Source organism: Camarhynchus parvulus, chromosome 2 (genome assembly GCF_901933205.1).
Source record: "Camarhynchus parvulus chromosome 2, STF_HiC, whole genome shotgun sequence".
Lineage (NCBI taxonomy): Eukaryota > Metazoa > Chordata > Aves > Passeriformes > Thraupidae > Camarhynchus > Camarhynchus parvulus.
In genome coordinates this window covers 100,832,214-100,852,097 of record NC_044572.1, presented here as the reverse complement: position 1 = coordinate 100,852,097, position 19,884 = coordinate 100,832,214, and the positions used below count along the sequence as shown (strand labels likewise).

The 19,884-nt window shown below is 44.8% G+C and overlaps 1 protein-coding gene across 4 annotated transcripts in view; it reads left to right on the top strand.

Moving 5' to 3' along the window:
* The first annotated feature begins 9,953 nt into the window (after positions 1-9,953).
* The window catches only part of MTCL1 (microtubule crosslinking factor 1), a 102,279-nt gene continuing 92,348 nt past the window's right edge, over positions 9,954-19,884 (top strand). For all 4 annotated transcript variants that reach the window (XM_030944131.1, XM_030944133.1, XM_030944130.1 and 1 more), the window contains exon 1: positions 9,954-10,386. The gene's annotated coding sequence lies outside the window, so the exon portion shown is untranslated. The remainder of the gene's footprint in view (positions 10,387-19,884) is intronic.

Sequence of the window (19,884 nt, the reverse complement as noted above, 5' to 3'; positions counted from 1 at the left end):
TTTATTTAGGGTTTTCCTAGAGTCTGTCACAGTCTTGAGCCACCAGAATAGTGTTTTGCTATGAGCAAATTTGGTGAATGAAGATGTTCCCTTTCTTTTCTAAGCTGCTAATAAACAGGTTGAAAATGCCAATTATATTGTGATATTCCCTGTCAAGTCCAATGATTAACATCTTTTCATTTTTTTCCAGTTATCCCTGCATACTTTCCACATTGCAGCAAATTGTTAGCTCATTACAAGATGAGCCGTCAAGAACCTCCAAAGTCAGATTTTATCAAAACTCTTCAGAAAATTTTTAACTAAATGGTTTATTGTGCACTTCATAAGCTCTTGGTGTTTAGAAGACTCTTAGATTTACTATGGAATGGCTTCATTTTATTATTTTTAATTAATGTCTATGCTGCATCCAATGCTGAATCATCTTCTGCACTCACACAGAGCGGCAGCTGGTTTGTGATTTCACTTCTGTGCTGACATCCCCTTTTGGAAGGCATGTCTTCCTACTCTTTTTTTTCCTCTGGGTTTAATCTAGTCTTACCCAAGCAGTCACAAGCTGTGCTGCCATAGTCAGTGGATTTAGCTTTCTCCAGGGAAACGAGCAGCAGAGGCAGCACGTGCAGGGCTCCAGCCCACACTCCAAACCACGCAGCCCCCAGCCCCTCCCTGGGGATGGAGAACATGAGCCCTTGGGACAGAGAGCCAAGCCCACAGCAGTACAGATGAGAGAAAGGCTGGAAAACCAAACCCAGGTCCTGTCTTCTCTCAGCACAGGGCTGAGGGGCTGGGGTCAGATGTGAGCAACACTCCTGGGACACCCAGTGCTATGGCATCCCTCCAACAAGTGCCTGTTCTGAGCAAGGATCAGGATAAAATTAATTTAGGAAGTTGCAGCATCAGTGTAAGGACAGCAGTGTGAACTTGTAATCACTCCCAGACCAATACACATATGCAATAAACAGAGGTTTTGGGTTATCTTTTCTTTAATGTAAAAAGACCTTCATATTACTATTGAACTAATTATTGCACAGCTGAGGCATTTAAATACATCTAACATCACAGGGCTGGTCAGTGCTAGCACCATGCTGTCACTTCACAATTTTAAATAAAGATTAGCAGAGCTGTAATTCTATTGCTAGGTAAGAAGTTGACAAAGAGATATTTCTTCCCTCAGAAACTGGAGTACAGTCTCTAAGCTTTTATACAAGATAAGATAACCAGAAAACTTTTCTTCTTCCTTGTTTTTCCTGCCATGTCAAGAAACTTCAACTCCATTCAGGTCTCAACTCTACAACCTGAATTGCAGTAAATCAATTAGTTATCAGGTTGTATCTTATTCTTTTTAAAACACCATCATTTCTAATACTAAATTATATAAAGAATTCCTTTCATCTAACTTCAGTAAAGAAAACCCCTAAAGTGTTTTAAATATACAATACATGTCAAAGTTTTTAGCCTCTTTTGAAATTTTAATAATTCAGTGCTAAGGACACCTCTTCAATGTGCTACAAGTGTCTGCTGATCTAAAAATATTTTTCTGTGAATATTAACTCCCTGAATTAGGGACCATCTTTATTGTTGAACTTTCTGTTACAGGTGAAGGGAAACACCAGTCTCCATTCTGCTACTGATAAGAAACAAACTGTAATACCCTACAAGACAAGAAAGTAAGCAAAGCTGCTTCTTTGACTTCTGAATAGGAAGCACTAGAGTATTTAAATTCAAAAATTGTAGTCTATGACTCACACACTAAAAGAACATCAAACCCCAAACATACCCCTAATACCATTCTTGGTGAGTTATAGTGTGCTGAGGTTGTAGGTCTTGTATTCTTCCATGTTTCCCACAATCAATGGTCCATCTTCCAAACATTCCTCCAGTGAATGGAAATCAGTCTTACTTGCGAATACTTCTCTTTATGTCAGAATAATGCATTCCTGCTCATTGACTCTGCTCCTTCTGAGCCTTTAATTTTGGTTCTTAAACGCTGTTTGCATGTTCCTTAAAAATCCCTGATTCCTCAACTCATTGTGGAGCCTTCTCAGCTGAGTCTAAACTGCGGGAGCTAATTTGTGTGCTTGCCTCAAAGGTGCTGCAAAGCTGAGAGCCTGTGGGTCATGTGGGAAAGCAATGACATGCCCCAGATTTGGATGGGAGCATTGGAGAGGAAATTCCATGTGGAAACACAGGAATTGTGAAGCAGACTTTGGCAATCAGCTTTTCTGAAACCTAAGAGAACAGCAGATGCACTGAGGACAAAGGAACTCCTAAACCATCACAGAGTATTTGTAAGAAGCAATTGTTTGGGATTTTCAGAGACAGGAAAAAAAAAACTAAGGAGCAGCTGTCTCAAAAAACAGTCTTAAATCAAAATGGCTACAGCTTTGAAGGGAACTGGCACCAAAGCCAGAGGTCCTAAATGTTTGGGATAAAATGGAGGTAGATTTATAGAAATTACTGAAAAGGGGTAAAACAAAAAATACAGTATGTCTGCCAATGCATCTTAAGAGGAATTGAAGTAAGAATGAATGAAAATTTGGGGGTTGTTTTCTTCTGGGAACAGCCTCCTTAGTCATGGTCAAAAAAAATTGTTGAAGAGGTGCTGAGGGTAGGAGGAAATAATACAGTGGGAATGAAGCACTGTGGAAAAATACTGACTCTAATTGCTAAATTTGGCACAGATATATCTAGGAAGTTGATCCTACTGAATGTTTGCTATATTGGGGTATTGGTTACTTGTTAGAGGTATGTGTGTGTGCAGAATTATATTTTCTGTAGCTTTCTTTGGCCAACTGTACCATTAGAAATGGATAATTTGTAACATTCTAAGATGTTTTGCTCAGTGTAAGGCGACACTTTCCTTGCAGGATATCCAATCTATTCATACTGCCAACCAACAGACATCTTATTAGTCTGGCTCCTCAGCTTTTAAAATGTCTCATAATTCTGTGAAATATTTCTGGTGTTGATATTCTATCAAACTGTATCTCACAAACAGTGTATCCAGTAATGCATATCAATTTCAATAACCAGAAACTGTCAATAGCATCCATCTTCAGTAAGTAACAAGGATATGACCCATCTTTCTTTTTCCTCATTGAACACCTGATAAATTAATGCTACCTTTCTGTGCCAGCTGCACCCTCTCTATGGAGGAAGACCCAAAATGAGCTGTTCCTCTTCTGGTGCCTATGATTAGAGACAGCCTTTGATTCCCAATGATTCTTGACTTATTTGGTCTCTCCATGTTGCATCTCATCAAATATAAGTGATCCTTTGGAAGTTAGGGAGCTAGAAAATGAGTGGCACACAGTGGTGTGCTACAGAAAAAAGCAGATCCCAAGTACTTATGCCCTCAATGGGAAGCAGGTGATAAACTTTTAATGTGGGTGTTTATTGGTATCACAGGTGGTTTGTGAGGAGAAAAAGTACAAATTTTTAGTTCTAAAAGAGGCAATAACTCTAATAGCAGAGTGTATGCTCCTTGGTACAATAGCATGATACATAATTTTGGAGGTTATTTTCCTACTGGAAATGACACTGGCTGTACTTTGCAGAGATGGGACTGTGGGTAACAGACCAAGTCAGTCCTCAGCAGGAACTTTGTGACTCTCAAGCAGGCACCAGACTGGAAAAATTCTGCCTTTGTGGTGCTGAACATAAAGGACTTTACATTCTGGCTCTTTGACAGTTCCTTGGATATTGGAAGAGGAACAGTGCACACTTGGGAACACCCACCTGTAACAGAGTTGTAGATTTCAGCCTGGGCAGCAGTGACTAACCCACAGCTAGAGGAACTGGGAGAGGAGGTAGATCCTTGTTTGGGAAGAGTAAGGATGGCTTCACTTCCCATGGGAACCACCTGCTGCTTGGAGAGGGAGGCACAAGCTCCTCTCCAGCAAGGGTGCAAGAGCCATGTTTGCTTCCCAGCCTGATCCCAGGATATTTCTCACATACATGCACAAAGGCTCAGCACCAGCAGGAATTACTGACAGCAGCCAGCAAGCCCCCTCAACCCCTTGGTGTTTTAGGGTTTGGTCTCTAATCCCTGCAGTCTGAGGAAGCTTCAAAGTCAGACTTCTTTCTTCCTTGCTGCCCTGACACATGGCCACCTCTGCAAGAGGTGAGGTGCTGCTGTTCTCTCATCCAAGCTGATTGCCTCTGTGTTTTGTGTGGACCCCAAAAATCCCCTTAAGAAAGCATTGGTGATAACTGCACAATGCCCAGGGTCTCCATTGCTGCCTCTGAATGAGCCAGCATGGACAAGGAAAAAGCTCTGGTCATCCATGGAGTTTTATGGCCAAAATGAAGTTTACCAATAGAGTTAGGAGACTCTGAGATTGACTGAATGGGTTTTGGGGAATCACAGTTTTACTGTTATCCCCCAAAATCCCCATTTGTCTAAATGTGCCTAACATCTCCTCATGCTCTTCTTCTACTGCTAAAGTCCCTTACAGGAGCTGGCCATGCAATTATTTCCATTCCCTGATTGAGTTATGGCAATTAATAATATCATTGCTGTAAGACAGAAGCTCCAGTGAAGAACTGAGACCTCTAATAATCAGGTTTTATACAAATAAAGAACAAGAAGTGACAATCTAGATATAACTCCTGGGAGCAGGGATAAATCTTTAAAAAAAGGTCTTTGGGGCTTTGAATCAATCCCTCAGGGAGAGAAAGCAGTTGAGGGAGAGCTTGCAAAAAAAAATTGTGAATTTGTGAACTTGAAAATGTCACGCATTTTTCTGTTGAAGCTATGCCTCATTGCTGTTGTCAACATGTCACTGTCACACCTGCTGGCCCTGATTAGGATTCCTCTGGGATGGTATAATCACAGAGCACAATGTGGCCACAAAGAAATTACAGCTCATGATCTGCAACATATAAAGGGGGAATAATAATAGACTCAACCAGATTTATGCTGGGTTATCCATACATATGGCCTGTATGGATGCTTTTGTGTCTTCATTTACTATTTTGATTTAGCTCTGTAAACACCAGTGCTCCCTCATAACTCTGAGCCTGGCCATTAGAAGTTGGCTGCTCTTGTGGTGTCATTGAAGAAGATGTCAAATAGGGATTTGAAATAGGAGAAAATAACAGCTTAGACTTAGGCTACTGTAAGCTGGCTAGCTGAGGGGCAAATTTACATTTAGATTGAGCCTCTTCACATCTTCTCTAAGTAATTGTAAACTCTCCCGTGCCTCAGCCCAAGAAAAGAATTTAGGCAGTCCTGCACTGCCAAAAACTGTCTTATGCTTTGTAAGATGTGTGATAGCTAATCTAAGTAGTCAGGCTTAGCATCTACTTTTCATAATTATTTCTGCAAATACAGCTCAGTTATCAAATGTCAGCATTAATCACACAAAGGATATCAGCATTGCCAAAATAAACATGTTGTAGAAGTGTTGTGTCTGATTATTTGTATTATTCAACCAACACCCAGATGTCCTATTATGTTAAGAGCTACACAAGCATATAAGCAACCATTCCACCAGGAGGGAGTGCATGACTAATTTACGATAAGAGAAAACAATTGGACATTACAAGCAAATAAAAAGAAAGAGGAGAATTAGGGGCTCACGGTATTCTGTGACTGTATTTTCCTATAAGACCCAATAGTGAGTTTTAAGTAAAGGAAAAAAAATGGTTTGATATAAATAAATAAGTAATATAATACCAGTAATTCTCACCAGGCATTTGCCTAGCCCAGTGGAGATTTCTGTGGTATGTACTTAGCTTTCATATTAGGGACTTATCCTCATCCACGCTATGCCTGTTTACACCATCCTCGCAGGGGTCTCCAATAGGCTTTGCACAGCAGCAGAGGACAGAGGAGCACAGCCAAAATCCTACAGCTGGCCTCATACCACACAAATCTGCCATCTGCACCCAGCCAGGCACATGCCCAGGGAGGGCTACAGGGGCTGCATTTCTTTGTTATTAAATGCCTTATACTGCCAGCACAGCATAAAGGGATCTTGATGTGACTGATCATTCCTCTCCCTCTAACATGTTCTGCTGCAGCACGTTTCCAGTGCCACAGCCCCACTTTGTTTGAGCATTAATCTGAATAAATCACTTGATTAAGGTGCCTGGTGTAACTGGTGCTGCCCAGGACAGAGAACATCACTGTGTGTTTCAATGAGAAGAAGGTGCACAGAACACAAAGATACACAGAGTTTAAAGAGGTATCTGCTCTCCAGTCTCCTTTCCAATCTGAGGTCACCCTGCCTTGTCATGGGCTTTTCATTACTCTCAGTCTCTGTTTGTCAAGGGCACCTCCTCAGAAGTCAGGATGAGTTTTAGTCCTCTTTGCCTGCAGGAGCTTGTGGTTGGTGATGCACAGTGATACAAAAGTAATCTTAAATGTAAAACATTTAACAGTTGAAACAAAGTGTTTAGTGGGGGAGAAAAAGATAAGTAAGATAGAAAAAATATATATTTATTAATGTATTTGCAATGTAAAATTTACAAGGTAACCAGAGGAAACTGGGCTGTGTCAGGCACTTAAGTGTCTCAGATTAATTCTCCCAGACAGTTCCCAGCCTTTTGTGAACGTGCTCCTTTTTTCACATCCCTAATTCTTTTCCCCTCCAGTGCAAAGAAGCCTGGCAGTGTCCCTCAGCTATTGTTTGTAGAAAAGTGGCTTATCTTGAGCCATACTTTTCCTTTCATTTTCCTTTTGAATTGAACCATTCTGTTCATGGGGCAAAGTCAAAACAGGCAACTCATAAATTATCACAGAGCAGTTCCTCTTTCATCACAGGCATAAACACTTTGCAAATCTAGTAGGTGAAGCTGGAATTCCCATCTATTCTTGGAATTTATAGCCAAAACCAAGCGAGAGGGGTGACAGAGTAGTGCAAAAGAACCGTTCTGATATCTCCCATGTAGGGCAACATCTATAATATTTTGTGTTTCCATAATAATTACTATTTCTCATTATGAAATACAGCAGTTGCCATCTCTTTCACTTTCTTTCACTCTCTTTCACATTCCCATAAAGGAGAATTCCTTGAACTGCTCAGCAGTGTACTGACAAAAAATAAAATTAAAATTATAATTAGAAAAAAACCAACAACAACTAGGAGCGCAACAGCTCTGTAGGGAACACTGATAATATGTGATGGCCTGACAGAAATGCAATGTCATTAAAATGTAACAGTAGTTTGTATTTTATAAGCCGTTTTTCTAGATCAACTGAGCCACTTCATACTGCTTCTATACACTGATTGTCTCACCCAAACAAATAAATTACTAATGTTTTACACCGAGTGAGAATAAGGGGACTTACATCTGCGAGTGGGTTTGTTATGTTTGACTCTCCCCAAAGCGTTTTCTGTATTTTTAAAGGACTTGGCCCCACGAAGTGCTGTCGGTGACTGTAGTAGATGGACATACCGGCAGCAGCCAGTGCCATCTTTGCCACAATAGGTACTTTGCCGTGTGACCTGGAAGGCGCACTTGGATGCGGGAAAACAGCAGTCTGGCAGCGAGGTCAACGGGTGGAAAATAAAGAGCAGAAGTGGAATTTTCAAGAAATTAAAAAAAAAAAAGAAAACACCCAACACAGCATGGCATCACCGCTGGGTGTCCCGGAGCAGAGCTTTCATCGCCTGCCCACTCGCGGAAGGACCACACCGCCCTGTCCAGAGGACCTGGCCTCCTCCTCCCCCTCCGCTGCCGCTCCAAGCCCCGGCTTTCTCTCGGGGCTGGAGCCGCCCTCGCCCCCTGCCCCGCCGACATCCCGCCCATCACCGCTCTCCCGGCTGGCGCTGCCCACGCCGGCTGCCCGGGGCTCTGTCGTGATGCTGCTCCCAATTCCTGGACACCTGTAAATACAGCTCTGATTTGAATGTTTGTTTTGTTTTGTTTTTTCACTTCTGCAGCCTTTACAAAGTAAGAACTACCTGTTGCATACTCATGCGGCAGCGCTATTCAGGATAAATCAGCGCTAACAGGATAAATCTGTTCCCCTCGTTTACCAGGAGAAAGGACCCGGGGATGCCTGAGCGGTCCTGTCTCTTCCTCCGGGCAACGTGGTTTGGCCCCGGCCTGGCGCTGCCAGGAGCAGCTGCCCGGTCTCGCCTCGGCCACCCGCCCCGAGGTGCCCGCTGCCCTCAGGCTCCACAGACCCTGGGGCTTTTGCCTTTAGGGACAATGCCCTGAGCCCAGATGAGCGGAGCGGGGGGCCCGGAGCGCCGCAGTGTGCCGCCCACCCTCCCATGTCCCCCAAAACGTCCGGGACTGACGTCCCCCGAGCGCGCTGCAGTCCCTGACATCCAGACGTGTATGATCCGCGCCTCCCAAGGACTTCAGAAGCTAAGCACGCATTTGCTTTCGTCTGACAGATAAGGCAGCCACCGCGGCTCCTCCAAGGTCCGCTGTGTCCCAGCGGAAGAATCGGAAACATCCCGGCTGGTGCTGCTCTGCTCTCCCCATTAAGGCTGTGCCTCTTTCCCATGCCCGAGCCTCTCCTCCCTTTCATTTACTCTCCGGGTGTTTTGCAAATATAAGGACTGCAATTTCATATCCCCGCACTCCAAAAGGACGGGTCCGTGCCTTTTGTAGTTCAGCCAGAGCCAGGAAGTTGCCGATATCCTCGGATACTCGGCTCTGCCTCTAGGTGAACCTGTATCTGCCTAGAGCAGGGAGATAATGCGGTGGCTGTTGTTTTGCTGCTGCCGGTCCCTGGAAAGACCGTTTCCATGAAGTCTTAGCTCGGGGGAAAAGGAAAAAAATCAAAACAACCAAAACGGGCAACGCTATATAGCTCATGACTGGGAAATCAAAATTTCCCCCCAAATGAGGCTTTCTGATAGGAAGAGGCTGGCAGAAGGGTCCCTATAATAAAGCGTGCGAGGAAAGTAGTTTGCCGGGCGGGAGGAGAGCCGCCTGGCTGGCTGTCAGAGGGGGCGGATCCTGCGCACGGGCGGGCAGCGCCGAGCTGGAGCGGCCCCGGCAGCCGCGGGGCTATTTCAGGAGCCGGGCGGAGGCGGCGGCTGGAGCCGGGGCAGTGATGGGGTTAGCGGCGCCGGTGGGCTGAGCGGGGGGCTTGCAAGCGGAGGCGAAGGCAGCCGGGAAAACACGCCTTTGCCTCGGATTGAGGGAGAAAGGATAGGTTTTTTGGGCTGCATCACAACTTGAGCAGCATCAAGCTGAGCTAGGCGGAGAGGGGAGCGGGAGGGGAAGAAGGAGGAGAAGGAGGAGGAGGAGGAGGAGGAGACGGCTGCCACCGGGGGATTTGGGCTCGATTTATTGAAACAAATCAGTGCTCGGGAGAGAGCGGCGAGGAGGAGGAGGAGAAGGTGGGGGTGGGGGGGGCAGGAAGAGGGGGATCGAGAAAGAAAAGTGTGAGGGCTGTGGCTGGGAGAAACAGAAGTGATGAGAGAGCGAGCAGGGAGGCTGGAGGAGGCTGCCCGTCCTGTCGCCGCGCCCCGCGGGGACCGCCGCTCCTGCCGCCGCCGGGCGCCCCCGCGGCCGCCGCTGCCGCCCCGCCGCCCCCGGCCCGCGCCATGGAGGCGCTGAACGGCCCCGCACCGGGGCCCGGCGACGCGCTGCGGCCGCCGCCGCCTTCGCCCGGCCACCACCACCCGCACGCCGAGAAGAAGCGGCCGCACCGCGCCCCGTCGCCCGCCAGACCCTTCCTCAAGGACCTGCACGCCCTCGCCGCCGCCAAGCCGCCGCCCGCGCCCCCAAGTCCCCCGGCCTCCCCCGCCCGGGCGCCCTCGTCGCCGCACCCGGGCGTGCACCAGCCCTCCGCGGGGCTCCTGGCGGCGCCGGGCCGCCTCTCCCGCCGCCCCGCGGCCCCGGGGGCAAGGCGGCCGCCGCCGCCGTCACCGCCGTCGGCAGGGCGGGCGCCAAGGCCGCCCCTGCGCCAAGCGGGCAGCCCGCGGTCCGGAGCCGGGGCCCGGCGGCCGGGGCGCGGGGCGGCAGCCCGGCGGGGAGGCGGCCCCGCCGCCCGGCAAGGGCAGGAAGGCGAAGCGGGGAGCCGCGGCGGGCAGCGGCCATGCGGCGGCGGCGCTGGCCCGCGTCGGCCACACGGACAGCAGCTCCGACCTCTCCGACTGCCCCTCCGAGCCACTCTCCGACGAGCAGCGCCTGGCCCCGGCCGCCAGCAGCGACGCCGAGTCCGGCACCGGCTCCAGCGACCGGGAGCGGGAGCAGCCCGCCGCTCATCCCGCCGCTCATCCCGCCGCCGAACAGCCCCGTGCCGGCCCCGGCCCCGGGCGCGGAGCTCCGGCGGCCCTCGGCTCCCGCGGGGATGCGCTACCTGCGGCCACGGGCGGGGGGAGAGCCCCGAGCCGCGGGGAGCCGCCGCCGGCAGCCCCGGAGGAGCTGCAGCGGGAGGTGGAGGAGCTGCGCTCGGAGAACGAGTACCTCAAGGTGAGCATCGCCCGCGGCGGGAATGGGAAGGGAAGGAGGCGGCAGCGGTAGAAACGCGGCCCCCTCCTGCCCGGGAATGCGGGGACCGCGCTTGGAAGGAGGGAGGAATACTCGCTCTGCCTGGAGTCACCTCCCATGGGACCCCCGCCCCCGCTGGACCAAATGCCGAATTTTACCCGCAGGAGGGCAATAGGGGCAGGGAGAGCCAGCCGGGAGCCTCGGCCCCCTCCTCCCCCGCCCCCACGAAGCGGGACCGCGGCGCGGCTTAAGGAGAGTTAAGGGACTTAAGGGAATGATCGCGGCTCCCTGCAAAGCCCGATTTGTGGGCGCTGGATGAACGTCAGTCCGGTGCAACATGTACCGTGGCAATGTTGCGTTTGGTTGACGTGGTTGTAGCTCAACAAACCCCGACTCTTTCTAAAGCACCGCAAACACTCTACTGGTTAGCAGAACTTTGCTTTCCAGGAACTGTTTTCCTCAGTATCACCCTTTAGGAAAAGCCAAAGGAACAGGTTCCCTCATTTGATGTGGAAAGGATGACAGCATTATGTGCTCTGATTATTTTGTTACTTTATCAGTGGAAAGTGAAGCCACTCGCTGTGAAGTACTAATAGAACAACAAGGGCAACAAGAAAAAAGTGTCATTGCATCCTTGTACAGGTAGAAAAGTATATCAGTAGGAATCCATTCTCCGAGAAACAGGAAAGCTAAATTCAGGCGAGCTCTGAGCAGGGTTGACCTGTGGGAACCTTTAGTTGGACTTGTACTTACAATCTGATCTTTTGGCAGAGCAAAGAAGCTACATCCATAAAGATCTATAAATAAGATAAACTGAGATAATCCTGTAACCACAGCCACTGTTTGACTCTGCCTCTGGTGAAAACAATCTTTGTTCCCTGATATTTGGAACTCCCTGTTGTCAAGCAAAATAACCATGGAAATCCATGTAAATCTAGGATTCTTACTCAAATAAGAACTGCAGTTTTGTGTGTAACCTTGGGAAACAAGAGTGATAAAGATACAGGCTAGGCTTGTTAAGGGGTTTTGGCTAAGGTACATGAAACAATATTCAGCATAGCAAAAGGGTAACAGCAGGGGTGCTGCAAGGTTCTTTGCCAGGTCTGGTGCTGCTTAGTGAACTGGAAAAAGGAACAAGCAATGATACAGCAAAATTTTCAGATGACACTAAGTTTTTCTAGCTTAAGTCAAGCCCAGCAAAGATCAGCCAGAACTTAATCATAAAGTTAACCTCTGAGGAACATGTGAAAAATGAAGGCAGAGGATGGTAAAGAAATCTTAATATTCAAAATATTAAGTACTTGGAGGGAATAAGTATGCACTTTTCTGTTTAAGTGTGTTGTGTTAACTCAGGAGCATCATGAGAGAAGGAGAAATGAAAATCTGCAAAAATTGTTAGATTACAGTGGGAACTGAACAGAGACTAACTAAGAAAATCTGGGAATGTTTTCTAGAACTGTAGCTGTTACACAGGTCAGTGAGTGTACCTGAAATACTGTGGGCACTGCTGGTCATCTAGAAAAGGATAATACAAAACCAGACCAATAAAAATTATTGGCTTGTAGTGAAGCTTTTATAGCACTCACTGGATGGGAAACTCGAGTGTGGTAGGGAAATGTTATAGTCTATAAAAAGATGAGCAGCACAGAGAACCTTTATCACAAGCTTCTGTTTTATTTGACAGCCTAGAAGCAAGAGGAGATGTAGTGAAATCAGAACTGATAATGGGAATCACTTAAGGAGTAGCTAGCTGGCACTGCCAGAAGTCATGGAGTCCGAGAGCATCTCTTTGCAATACAGAATTTGAGCAAGTATATAAGTATTATATACTTAAACCCATTACAAAGTATGTGTAATATACTGAAAGTGATTTTTAACTATGGGAAACTAGGGGAAAAGGAGTGTGTCTGAATTGTCTAGGACAGGGCCTTGTTAGTGTTTCCCACCTGGGGAACCCTGTGATCATGGGACCTAGCTGACAATGGCAAGTCCTAGGTGAAGAACTTTATTCTGCTTCTTCCAAATTTTTCACCCTGTGCAACAATGTCTTCAGACCTTTCACCTTGATGTCTTCATCATCTACAGCAGTTGTTTCCTAACACTTTTTTTTTTTTTTTTCCAGATTGTGACTTTTTCATGTTAAAACTATTTCTGGGTCTGGTAGGATAATACAGACTGGTTTGTTTGGTGGGCATGTCCTGGTGCCTGGAAAGCCATGAGCTAACACCATTGCCTCTTCTGAGGGAAATGAATGTTGTCTGCTTTGCTTGGCCACCTTGGTGTGTGAGGTCTTAGTTCTGCTTCTCTCTCAAAATGGCTGGAAATGCCCAGTGGTGCAAAAATTATCAGGAGAATTCCCAAACATCACTTGCCTTTCCTAGGAAAACCTCTAAAAAAGTCTGCAAATTAAAACCACATCACTGTCTGAGTTGTTTACTTGTGGGTTTGTTCCATGTGTTTTTTACAATGCAGTTCTCTTGGTTGGCATTGGAGTGAGCTGTGTTTCTCCAGAGGGGGCTAAGGGATAACAGGGATGCTGTCAATTGTAAATAGACAAATGATTAGATAAATCCCAGAAGAAACTGTTAATTTCCTGAGCATGGCCACAAGCCAAATTTTGTGGTTTTCATTCCTCCTTATCCCTGCCTGCAACTGGAGTGCAGCCCTAAGTGCACATAATAAAGTCTTTTTCAGGGAATTTTATCTTTCACATAGGAAAATCTTCCATGTATCTTTCATGTGTCTGTAACAGGTTATAGAAGATACACACACACACACGCACATAGAGACTTGGTGCTAAAGATTACTAGAGATTAAAGTGTTATCAGAAAGAAAAATCCAAAACAAACCAAATCATTTGTTTTTGTTTCTACACTAAATACTAGAAAGTCTCCCGGAATGCAGAGCAAGCTGCTGCTTCTGCAAACATCTCAGACTTCTTATACCATGAGCCAGATTTTAACTTGGTATCAAGTTTCCACCTTATGTATTTCCAGGGCTTTACCCTAGATAAGAATTTGGCTCTAGCCATAGCTGACTAGCTGCAAAGCTAAGCCTGTAGGTGAAGTGCATGAGGAGATGTGTTTACACTGAGAAGCCTCTCTTCTATTACCTTTGTGAAATTTCACGGTTGATTTCACTTTCATGTATTCCTTGCATGACCTTATTTCAGCTACCTATGAGGGAAGATTGTAATACTACGGCAGCATTTTAAAATATATCACTTAGTTGTTGATGTCTAAAAAGAGAAATTTTGTCATGGTGCCTGACTCTGCAGGACCAGGAGATCCTTGGTAACTGCTGGTAGTAAATAAAGTTTTAGTTATTGCTCATCAGTCCTGTTAGTAGTAGCAAAACACTGCCCACACAAGTAGTTGATTTTCAAGTTTTCTTTAAAGTGTCCAGCACATGGAGAAGTGTCATTCACCAGGCAAGTCCTTGGGAAACTTGGAAAGAAACCCTTTGTGGTGTAGAGCCCTCTGAAGTGTGAGGAATCTAAAGGAAGAAGGCCCAAATTTTAGCAATTAGAGACATTTTTTCTTTGTCTCAGCCCAGCTTTAGTTAAGACTGTGTTAATTAAATAAATGTGCTAGCAGAAACAGCAGCGGTGCTTTAGTCACAACACACACCCCTTTTCTCTTTGCACCCTTCATGGCCCTAATGTGAAAGCCGCCTCCGACACGAGGCGTGACACTTCCTACAGCCCTTAAAATAAACCTGGTGCTTGCTGTGCTTTTCTTTACCTGCCCTTCTCTTGGTGCCTGTGTTGTACAAGTTCAATATGCTGGAAATGCTGCTGCAGTGTGGATTAGCACAGACAATATACTATCTTGGATTTATTAGATAACTGTCTTTTTTGCCTTACTTCGTCTTTTTTTCTTTCTGTATTCATTTGTAACTGTGACATATTCTGGATATAAATTGACTAAGGGACCACTGCAGGCCCTGTATTCCTCTCTGATGCATCTAAACTGTGTTCATTTCTGTTTAAAATCACAACGTGTGTCATATGAGGTTACATTGTGTTTCTTTACTCACTTGAAACTGTAGCTCTTTGAGTTGCAGCCTTGCGCTGAACTCAGGGGGAGTAATTCCACCGCTTCTTTTATTAACCTGCAGGGATTTGTGGATGTCAAAGGGTTTTGCAGAGCAAAAATGATGCACAGTGACGGCACCAGTTTTTTCCCGTTTAGTGAGGGTTGCCAGGGTTAGCAGGATGAAGCTCATCCCGCATCTCTGCTTGACGTGCTGCTTTTCCCACCTGGAGAGCGGCGGCCCCGAGAGAATGGAAGGTGACAACCCTGCCCGGGGCACAGACCCCAGGTGGCTGGGCTCAGCTAGAGGGATGGTCAGCTGCCGAGGAGGATGTCACTTTGGGGGAGGAATAGCCAGGCCATGTGCCTTGCTAGCTCCAGCTGAGTCCTGGCAGCCTGCCTGGAGGGGATGAGCCGTGTGATGCACCGGGTTTGCCTTGGTCGCCGTCAAGAAATGCTGTGGATGTTGCCATTGATGAGTGCTCCAACAGCTTCAGCAGCCCCAGTCAAGGATATGTGTTGGAACAATACTGTAGCTAATGCTTGAATGAAGCAGAAAAGCTGCCAGATGCTGCCCTCAGATCCTGCAAAGTTAAACCAGCCCTTGAGTCAACAGGTGTTCACGGTCCTATGACTTTTCAGTTCACATCTTGGTTTTGTGCACAAGCTTCAGACCACGTTGGATTGGTGCATGACTTGTAAAGTAGTCTGATTTGAGAGCTAAATAATAACATCAGGGGCCCAGGGACTTTGAGTTCATTAACATATTTTGCAAGAGGCAAAAATAATGGCTGTTGCTTGCTTCCCAATCAAAGCCTTTCAGAGCATATTTATCCCTGCTGCAGTTCTGCTGTGAAGTGCTGTGGGGGATGTGTATATTCCTTAGCAGCAGCAGAAGCAGCATCTCCTACATATAGATGGTTTGAGATATTTAAAACATGAAAACAGAGATTATGTAAAATCACAGTTCGTGGATCTTAGATTTATCAAGGATTTTCTAGAAGCTCTGGATTCGCCAGTGCAATAGCAGCTATCCCCTGTAATTGCCACTCTTCCTCCCTTCCCCACTCTCCCCTCATTTGATTTAATTTATATTAAATAACATTCTATTTAGAAAATGGTACTGACAAAATCTGTAAATATGACTTTTGGGTCAATTAACAGACATATCTTTTACAAAGACAATTGAATTTCCTGATTCATTTGCATTTTCTTCAATACTATACAATTTAGTGATTTTGTGTGTTTCTGTCTTTGTAGCTTGCAGGTGTTTTCAACTTAATATAACACTTCTGCATACTGATGTGTTTTAACTCACTGGAACCTAAAGACTTTGCCAGTGTGTATAACTGTGTTCACAGAGTAATGAATTCAGTATTCATGTGTCTTCCATGCTTGTTTTTTGCATGTAATTTCTCCCTAATAATAATTTCCAGCTTTTTTTTTTTTTTTGACTAATGATTGCGTTCCACTATTTAATGGCTCTGAGATAAGAGCTTTTTTATTTTAGGCAGTAATTCATCTCAGTGAAGGTAGATCAGCAGGCTGACCTAAATGCACGTGCTGAGGATGACCCTTCCTCTGTATTTATGTCCAATTTAGTGGTCTTGCTTTGGACTGCATTTAGTCTGGCCCCTTGAAAAATACGTCCCCATCATGCATATATTTTAAAGCTGTCCAGAGGACTCAAGTAATGGAGTGCATTTAAGGCATGCTTGGAGTGCATCTTGATGCACCTACAGAGTGTAGGTCTCTGTTTTATTTCGGAAGGAATCCGTTTCTTGCATGCTCTGTGGACAGAATGAGTGTGCAGTTGGTGGAGATGATTGGAAAATTCATTTTCAAACCTTGTTACAGATCATAACCAGACTGGGTGGGTGGACAGAGCCCATAAGTTATGCAAGTATTCCTGGTCATTTCAGTGGGAATGACTCAGATGAGTATGGGTTACTCAGTGTAATAGCTGCGTGGCCTGACCTTTTCTCTCTCTTTCTCTCTCTCTCTTTTTTTTTTTTAAGAATCATAAACAAGTCATATTCCTATAATTTGTTCTTAATTATACTTCATTGTAATTAAATCAATAATAAACAAGCATGACATCAGTAAAGGTATTAATGAGATAATGGCTTCTCTTCTGACAGGCAAGTGTTTAATTTGCACAGTACAGACAGAAAATGACCTATCAGTATGTATTTGGGCTACACAGTGATGGAAGTTGCACACAAGGCTTTCCCCTTCTCCACCACTTCACATTGGCTTGGCACACTGACAGGCAAATGGGGAATCCTGGTTCTGTTGCTTTTGCACTGTGGTCCCGGGGATTCCTGCAAACAGAGAGGCTGCTTACAATTTTTGTGTGTGGCCCTGAGTCCATGCAGCCACCCTGTGACCCTCAGGTGGGTGGTTCCTGTGAGACCCCAAAGAGCTGGCCTTTAGGAACTCATTTGGGCCAAGGGAAACCACAAGCTGAAAGGCTCAGGAGCTGGTGCAACTTGGATTTCTACTGCAAATTTGGAAAGAGCTGCCAGTTAGAAAACAGACTTCCATTCATTTTTTTCTGAGTGACACAGGGAAAGAAAAGCAGTTTAGCTTTTCCTAAACAATATTCCTTCTTGTAGGACTCTCTGCCTCGTGCTGTTCTTACTGAAAGTAATAGCATAATTACCATTAAATTAAAAGGGATCGAGAGGAGGCTTTCATCCCCTTCAGGAATGCAGAGCAAAGTGAAGCTTCTGATGCCAGCACTTAACCTCCCAATTTCAATTGCCACTTTGGAGTGCTGGAGCAGGTCCTCCCTGTTTAAGGAAGGGAGCAGCTCTCCATTTGTAGATGAACAAAGAGGGATGGCTGCTTTCTTGCCTGTTTGTTTTAATTACTTTTAAGTGCCTATTCTGATCTCTTTCTTCAGTTTTACAATATTAAAGTCTACAGTATGAAGCTCAATACTTCCTGAGAGAAAGAGCTTTAATTCTAACTCACAATAATAAGAGTAGTAAGAACAATAGATTTTAATAAAGTCAGGGGTTTGGCTTATCTGTTATTTCCATCTGCCTTGCAGCCAGAGCATCCCTTTTTTGCAAACCACCACGCTGAGAATTTTGGCTTTGCTGCATTTGCCTTTGATTTCACAAATGATTGACATGTTTTCCTTCAAAGCAGTAGTTTGCCAGTTTAGTAAGTAGGACCATCATAGTTTCAGTTGTAATTTTCCCTTCCATGGGTCTTTAACTTAGCTTCCTTCATTTTCTGTGCATGGATCACTTTAGAGGAGGAGTTAAAGTTGTTCTGATTTTCCAGGTGCACTTGTAACAGTTCTGACTTAGGATCTTTCACCATACAGTTTCAGTGTCCACAGCAAAATCACCAAGGAGAATAAACTGTTAAGAAATGAAAGCATCTACACCCTTGTCACTGGCCTTGTGGCCTGTATTGAAAGCAAGATTGTGTCTTTATTGTAACTAAAGTTAAACTTTTATGGTTTAGTTAAAGGTTATCCCAGTATCTATAATTGTGTGCTGACTGACATACAAAATCTGAGCCAGATTTTCCAGAGATGACATGTTCCTCTCTATATATTTATTACATGATAATAGGACTTCATGTTGCTATTCAAAAAGATTTAATCTATCTGATTTAATCTGGTTCTTTTCCTCTCTGGGCTGGACAGACTACATAGGTTCAAGCCCCAAGCACTGCAGCAATACAGCAGAATATGGGCTGATGCTGCATTCAGCCTATACTGTGAGGTTTCTGCTCCTTATACAGTCAAAACTGTTTGTGGCCTCATGTTGCCTTGTTTTAATGCTCATCCAAAGGGTGTTGTATCTCTAAATACAAGAAGTCAGGATACAGTTTGATTTCCATGTGAAAATTTTGGAAGTAGAAAAGAAATTAATTGTGGAAAAGAAACTGTGTCAGTCAAAAAATATCAGAGAGGAGAACTGTGTGAGATTTTAAAGTACAGTTTCCTTCCTTGTATTCTACATTTTAATTTATCTGCAAAATTACACTAGAGAAAAACAAACTTTGTATTTATAACCAAAGCCAGAGGCAGGCACAGTCCAAAAAAAAAAAAAAAAACAAAACAAAACAAAAAAGGAAAAAAACCCCAAAAACAAAACCAAACCCCCCCAAAACCCCCAAAACAGAAATAAAACCAAATGACCCACCAGGCAAAATAAAACCCCACAACACTGACTTACAAAGTCATAGTTGTGCTGGTAAGAGAGATTGAGAAAACTTTGGTTTACCAGGAGATTAAAGACAGTCCTATCTCCTAAAACATAACTCATGCCAATGCTTGCAACTCTTTGAGGAACTTCTTTGTTGTGAGGAATGACATGGGATTGAAGTCTCCAACAGAGACAGAGTGACTTTTACAGCTGGGAGAACTTCCATGCCCACAGATGGGATTTGGAAATATTCAGTTTCAATGGGATGAGTGTTTCAGGGATTTGGTTGTTTAAAATTATGTGAAGTTCACTTTCCAAATTTGGTTGCAATAAATGCTTTGAAATCAAATATTGTTTATTATTTGTCTTTAGAAACCAACCAAATTTACTACCAACAAAACTTGATAAAGATAAGAAGGAAGTTTAAGAGATGAGCAATGACATTATAATTGCAGGCTACTTTATACATGAAGGCCATTGCTTAGTTCTTAAATGTAAACAGCAGATTATAAACCAGATCCCATTAATTTGTTGAAGACAGTTGTTTTTCTTTATTGTGGAGATGTGTTTCAAAATTTTAATTTACAACCCAATTACTAATCTAATATTAGCATTCTGAAGATGACATTAAAAAGTTAATTGAACTTAAGTCTAGTTGAGGTAAATTCAACACCTGAGTCTGCACCTTAAGAAATAACCCTGGTCCTGTTCATTCCATAGGGCTGTGTTAAGCTCTGACTGGTAAAGACTCTACTTTTGGTATGAGTACCTTAGCCAAAATACCTCAATAATAAGCTGATAATGCACAAGTGTACTCCTTTTCTTAGGTTCAAAAGCCACTGCTACTCTCTAATCGGTTTCTGAAACCTTGACATTTTCTTCTGCATTTCTTATCTTCACTGGGTAAACTTTTACTTTACCTCTTGAAGGTGTCTATAAATGTGAAGTGTAGTGATAAGTGTGTACACAGAAAAGAAAAGCCGGTCTCGTTCCCAATCCAATCAAGCCTGCATTGCTATGTTTTTCTTTTTAAAAATATACATCATTTATCAAAACTTCACCAGTGTGTTGGCTGTAAACTGGCCAGAGTATTTGGCTGTGTCCTGAGGATGAGTAGATAGAGCCTGGAGTCTAAATTGTTTTGAAATAATCCTGCTGGGTTTGGTCTGCAGAGCTCATTTGCTCTGTTGAAGTCAGCTGTTTGTGCTTAATTAATGTATTTGGAACTTGTGAGGATGTTATTGCTGCAAGGGTTACCTCAATGACTGTGCTTA